The sequence below is a fragment of the Cryptomeria japonica genome, unplaced genomic scaffold, assembly GCF_030272615.1.
Source record: "Cryptomeria japonica unplaced genomic scaffold, Sugi_1.0 HiC_scaffold_19, whole genome shotgun sequence".
NCBI lineage: Eukaryota > Viridiplantae > Streptophyta > Pinopsida > Cupressales > Cupressaceae > Cryptomeria > Cryptomeria japonica.
In genome coordinates, this window is record NW_026728841.1 from 1,418,601 (window position 1) to 1,425,831 (window position 7,231).

A 7,231-nucleotide genomic window follows, 5' to 3' on the forward strand; every position below is an offset into this window, starting at 1 on the left:
ACTCCAATATTCATAGTTTTCTCCAATAAATAATGGAAGCTGAAATGCTAAATCTTTTCCATTAGCCATCTGGAAATAACTATTATTCTAACCTGCAACCTGCACAATCAAAACTCTTGCAACCTGCTCTGATACCAAATGAAATATTGAAAATAATTTTCAAAAATACACTCACAAACTGAAAGAGAATTAATACACAAATTCTGAATTAAAATGAATATGCAAATTGTATTATAAAACTGATATTGGAAAAACTCTAACTCTAAATTACAATAATAGTAATTTCCTTATAGACAATCATTTTCCTAAGAATAGGAAAAACAAAAACTTAAAACAATAAAACTAAAAAAAAATTGTTTTATAACTAAAACTATAAAACTTATTCTATCTAGCATTTATATGAATTGCTGATTCACAAGAAACAAAATTCATTTTAAAACTATTTTATCGAAAGAAATTAAAAAGAAATCTCAGTGCAGCATACTGCAACTCATCATTCATCTTTATATTCACCTCCTACTCCTACTCTTCTTCCTCTCTCCAGTGCCTTGTTATATTTCTTTGCATTCTTCATCTTATTACTCTGATCAACAAGCTCTTCTCTCTTTTAAGAATTCACTTTCTCTCCACCCCAACAATTATTTGTTGGATTGGTCTCCTTGTGGTTTCCTTTCCTTGGCAATCTCTCCTTTCCTTGGCAATCTCTCTTTTCTTAGAGTACTTTCTCTCAAGAGTAATAGCTTTCATGGCCAAATTCCTTGCTCCATCCCCTCCACTCTGGCTAACAGTCATTCTTTGGAATGTCTCATACTATCCTTTAACCTTTTGAGTGGAATTATACCTTCCCATCTTGGCCTTCTTTCACATTTAGAGATGCTTGGTCTTGGAGCAAACAAACTAACAGGCATAATCTCGCCTTCTCTAGGAAAGCTGTCATCTTTAGTTGGCTTGGAGTTGGCGGAAAATAAACTCCATGGTGAAATACATGTTGAACTTGTCATGCTTACTCAACTCAAAGCTCTTAATCTTCACACCAACAACTTGACAGGAGTAATTCCCATTGCCCTTTCCAACTGCACTTTTCTCCAAAATCTGTCATTAGCTTCTAACCAATTAACTGGCCATATTCCTGTTGAACTTGGTACCTTACTCAACTTAGGCTACTTTATCTTGACAAAAACAACTTGACAGGAGTGATTCCCATTGCTCTTTACAACTGCACTCTTCTCCAAAATCTGTTATTAGCTTCTAACCAATTAACTAGCCATATTCCTAATGAACTGGGTATGCTTAATCAACTTAGAGTGATTCTACTTGACATCAACAACTTTATAGGAGCGATCCCTGATTCTATTTCCAATTGTAGTCTTATCCAAATGTTGCAGTTATCTGGCAACCAATTAACTGGTCACATTCCCTCAGAGTTTGGCAAATTGTTCCAACTTGAAGATCTTATTTTATTGGATAATCATCTTGTGAGTCAAAGTAGTGGCTTGTCTTTTCTAACAGCCTTATCCAATTGTTCCTATATAAAATATTTAGACTTGAGTACGAACTATCTTACTGGAAATCTACCCTCTTCTATTAGGCATCTATCAAGTCAACTCTTTTTTTGTTCATTGACCTCTAATAAAATTGAGGGAAATATACCAAGTGACATTGGACACCTCACAAACTTGGTAATATTAGCTTTAGATGGTAATCATTTCAATGGTTCCATTCCCCCAACACTCTGTCGCCTTCCAAATCTTCAAATGTTGTTTTTGGATAAAAACAATTTAGATGGAAGAATTCCATAAATTTTTGGTCATGCAAAACATCTTGAACTATTGTCATTGAGTGAGAATATGATTTCAAGCCAGATTCCAGAAAGTCTTGGTGATTTTCCACAACTAAGAGATCTTGTTCTTCATCACAACCAATTGTCTGGGAAACTACCTGCTAGTTTAGGGAGATCCATCACTTTGGAAAAGGTGGACTTGGCTCACAACAAACTAGAAGGAAATATACCTCCTGAATGGGCAGGTCTTGAAAATCTCCAATTTTATTTCAATATTTCCAGTAATTTATTACAAGGTTTTCTTTTAATAATGAGTAAAATGTTAATGGTCCAAGATATAGATGTGTCTTGCAACAACTTCTATGGGAAAATTCCAAATGTGCTATCAAGTTGCACAAACTTGCAGTATTTGAATCTTTCGTGGAATTCATTTGATGGCCTAATACCAACATCACTCACAAGTCTAAAAAATCTCCAGGTGTTTGATCTCTCAAGAAACAATTTGTCAAGTGAAATCCTAGTGGCTTTCCAAGAAATGAAAATTCTTCAATATATCAATCTCTCTTCAAACAACTTAAAAGGGGAAGTTCCAAAGGGAGTAATTTTTGCAAGAATTGATGAGTCAACAATTTCTAGAAATGATGGCCTTTGTGGTGATTGGGTTAAATTACAACCATGCTCTAATTCCAAACACAAACAATTATTGGCCTCCAAAATGGTTATACTACCAATTGTGGTTGGCATTGCGACCTTCCTCATGTCTTTTGTAGTTTTTCTAGTTTTCTTTAGATGAAAAAAATCAAAATACCCCCAACCTCCACATTGGACCTGAAAGGATTTCATATGAAGAACTTGTGAATGCAACTAGTGAGTTTAATGAAACCAATTTGTTAGGGGTTGGTAATTTTGGATCTATTTATATAGGAATTATCAAGAATGGTAGAAATATTATTGTTAAAGTATTCAATTTATTGGATGAAAATTCTCTGCAAAGTTTTGAAAGAGAATATAATGTGCTAAAAAGAGTTAGGCACCACAATGTGATCAAAATTATTTCAGCATGTTCTAACCTTGATTTTAAAGCATTGGCTCTTCCATTCATGGCAAATGGCAATTTAGAGAGGTGGCTATATCCTGAGGGAGGAGATGAATGTAGGTTATATCTAAGTTATTGATTAAGAATAGCAAAGGAGATAGCACAAGGAATGAAATATTTGCATCATCATTGCTTTGTGCAAGTCATTCATTGTGACCTAAAACCCAATAATGTGTTATTAGGGAATGAGCTGAATCCACATATAGCAGACTTTGGCATTACAAAATTCTTATTTGAGAATTCAATGAATTCATTGACTTCTACAAGTGCACTTAAGGGATCTAATGGCTACTTTGCACCAGGTATTAAATTTTGCATTATTGCAATAAAATTGTCATTGATTTTTTAATTTATTAGATTCTTTCATATGGATTGAGAATCACTAATTATTATATTGTATATTAGAGTATGGAGTGGGTGGAAATATTTCAACAAAAGGAGATGTATAAAGCTATGGAATTCTACTTTTGGAATTATTGACAAGGTGGAAACCAACAGATACCATGTTTGTAGAAGACGTTAATCTACCAAAATGGGCAAGCATGAATTTCCCAAACAAAATTGAAGAAGTGGTGGACAAGAAAATACATATAGATGTTAATGACTTAGATAAAGCAATGGTATTAGCATGCCTTACTCAATTTATGCAAGTAGGGTTAGTTTGCACAAGGGAACTACCACAACAATGCCCAAATATGATGGAGATAGTTGAGAGATTAGAAAAAATAACAAGTGCATTTATCGACACTCCAAGAGATTTTCATTTGCCCATAAATATTTAACCTCTACTTGAGACTACAAGTGGTCCAAGAAATACTAGTTCAAGGAGCACTTAAAATTGGTCTGCATCTACTTCTTAGCTCTACACTCAATATAAAAGAAAGTGTTAAATATAGTTGCCTTATTTTAAACATATTATTATAAAATATAAAAAATATTGTTGTTATAAATATACTATATCATTTTAGTATATCATGCACTATGTATGTACAACATGTTTAATGTTGTGACAAATTAGAGAGTTTTAAAAGTGGTTTAAAGATTTTAGTAAGTTATCACATAGACTTGTTTATTGATTGGATACATGTAGAAAAATTGAAAATTTTTAGACAAAAATTGTCTCTTTCATTATTTATATGGGTAGTCATTCCTCTTGACAAAGATCATAAATTTTTCATGTAAAAGTTTTATTAATAAACAATTTTTAGGAATTATTTTAAAATAGGACAAAAATTTAAAAGCTATTTTAAATTGAGTAAACAATATATGATTAATAATGATGAACAACAAATACCCTAATTGGTATTGAGAGGGGGATGAATCAGTACATACAAAAACTTCTCAACAACATATCAAGTTAAAACAAAGCTAACCGGTTGTCTTCATCATTGAAATTAACCATGGCAATCCCGGTTAAACATAGTAAAACTTCAGACATCTAAACCAGTAAAACTAAATACTTCAAATAACATTCAAAACTTTATAACTACTTCACCAATATACTCATGCATGTGTTGTATGAGTAATGCCATAACCATTAGCTTTGCATGCATATTCACCTAAACAATGTCTACTCAATCATCACATGAAAAATGTACAACTCATGACACACATATTTTTAACATGGAAACCCAAATGGGAAAAACCACAGTGGAGATAAATACCCACAAGCTTGTTTTTGAACTCTTTTGAAGCTCACTTTGTTAAGAGCCTAGTCTGGTTAAAGACTTTACAACAAGGTTATGTTAGGAACCGATTCTATTAAAGATCACCTGGTTAAGGGATGGCTATATACCTTATTAAAGGTTAAAACCTTGTTAAAGGTTACCTTGATAGAGGATTTGAAGAACTCAATGATCTTGAGTCACCTAGTTAGAAGATTTGCAATAAGCCTATTAAAGATACCCAGTAAAGGGATTTTCCTACTATTGAAATGGTTAGAAGATAACAGGTAAAGCTCTGATCTGATAACAACACTACATGCTAAGGCAGATCCTTCTCAGCTCCTATACTCTACAATCACAATCTGCAGTTTTCCACTCATTGGTATGGCAAGTATCTCATCACTTGGATACAAACACAACATTTGCCAAAACAAAAAATAACAACCATCATCGATCTTATAGACAATAATTAGGTTGGTAGCATAAACCCTAAACCCTAAACATTTTAGGTTTACAATTACAAGTGGTCCAATCCTGATCTTTCAAACACTTTGCATAGAATAAAACAATCTCAAACAAATCATAAGTCATTCTACATCATCCATTCTTCACCGCATATAGGAATCAGTAACCCATCATGCTCTCTTCACATACCGCTAAGAAGAATGTTCATTCTTGAGGTAGACATTTAATGCAATCGATCTTCACACACAAGATCCTCAAGGAAATCCTTCACGTGCACAAAACTGATGTGGCATCTTGATCTCATCCTTATCTCTTAGCTAACTCATCATATAATGTCACCGGTTGCATCGCACAAGCTAGATTGCCAAACCGGAAACCCTAGAGATAAGACTACCAACTGGTAATCACACTTAGTGAAACCCTGACACCAGTTCACTTCATCCCTTCATACCGGTTCTCCTACTTGATCATCAATAAAAACTTCTTCCAATCTTCATACCGATTCACTTGCACTTATTGACATCAATGACAACATATATTAACATCATACCAGTTCATGGTATGCCAACAATATAAAATATTAAAAATATTTTATTTCAATATAAAAATGTATTTGAAAAATATTTTGTTTGATCTCAAAAGAAATGAATATTATTAATATTTTACTGTCATTAATTTACCAACAACTTTTTACCTAAACATTTTTTAAGAAACTGATTGTAAATGAATCTTTCTATTTAAAATGATGGAACTAATATGGGTCACTCAAAAAAAATCTTGTTAAGCAATCACCAAACACTCAAAGATTCTTGAGGAAGTGTTAGAAGTTCAGACAAAATGGTTGTTGGCATTACTATCATTGATGTCAAGAGGCTGTAGAGAACTAGGTAGCAGTCACGTATAACATGCATGTTGTCATTGATGTCTAGGTAATAGTCGTGCATAACATATGGGTTATGTTGTGCAATTTCACATAGCACAATGTGTTATGCTATAGAGGTCTTGACCAGATTCATCATTTCCACATGTTGACAAAAGTCACCGAGTTGTGAGTTGTGGTTTATGAGACATGATTTATTTCCATGTGTCAGCAGTTGTTTGCTTCAAATGTAGGGACAAGGTCCTACAGGATAAAAGTTTCATAGAGGTCGAAGAACCCCCCGCTATCCCATGACATATTTTTTGAGTCTTGGTTGACCATGTGGGACAAGAAAATTCAAGGGGAAATGTGTTACCCGGTATCCCACACCATGCAAAGTATGTGCATGTTGTCTATGTGGTATAACTTCAAGTAGGGTATAGTGAACCCCTTGCTAGCCCATGAATTTGTTGCGTTGAGACTGGAGGTCTTGTGGGGTAACACAAGAGGAAGCATGGGATGCTTCTTGCCATCCCGTAGCATGATGGATGAGTGAAAGGTTGCCATGTAGGGTTAAAAGGGAAAAGGCAATAATTGGGCTTCTTGCTATCCTACGATACTAAGTAAGACAAGATGATGGTCACACGGGGAAACATGATGATAGTGGTGAATGGTTCCCGCTATCCCGCACCATTAAAGGTGGGTGTGCAATGGTTGTGCGAGTTAATATAGTGTAGCATGAAAAGGATCCCACTATCCTGTAACCTCTTGAAAGATGGAAAGATGATCTCATTTGGTGTATAGAGGCAGAAACATGATGCATCCCACCAACCCACGTGAGAAAAATGGGCAAGTTAAAAGGAAAAATGACACCCATCCCATCACCCCATAAGGAAATAGGTTAAGGTCATCATAACCATTTTAGGTGTTTCAATCAACATGTTGGCAACCCGATAAGGATGATAGTCCATGTGGAGGTTGACTATGGTTGACCAAGTGACTCGAATGTCAATTGCGAAGACTTTTGATGGCACCTATGTAAGTCGATTGGCACAAGGGTTTTATGTGGAGGCTGACCAAACTTTACCATGTCATCTAGAGGAAGAATAAGAAGATATGGGGCTCCATGGAGGACAAAGAATGAATCAGATATGTAGAAGTTGTTGATAATGTGCTGCATGAGCACCTTGGAAGATTTGAAGACTATTTGAGCAATGAAGGATCTTAGAAGTGTTTTTAGGTTCTTTGAATTTATTTGAGTTGTAATAATGTATTTAAAGACCATTTGAGTTGTTTTGATTATCCATGTAAGGCTTTGATGCCATTTTTGTAGTGTGAACTCCATAGGATCTATTTGGTCAACCATG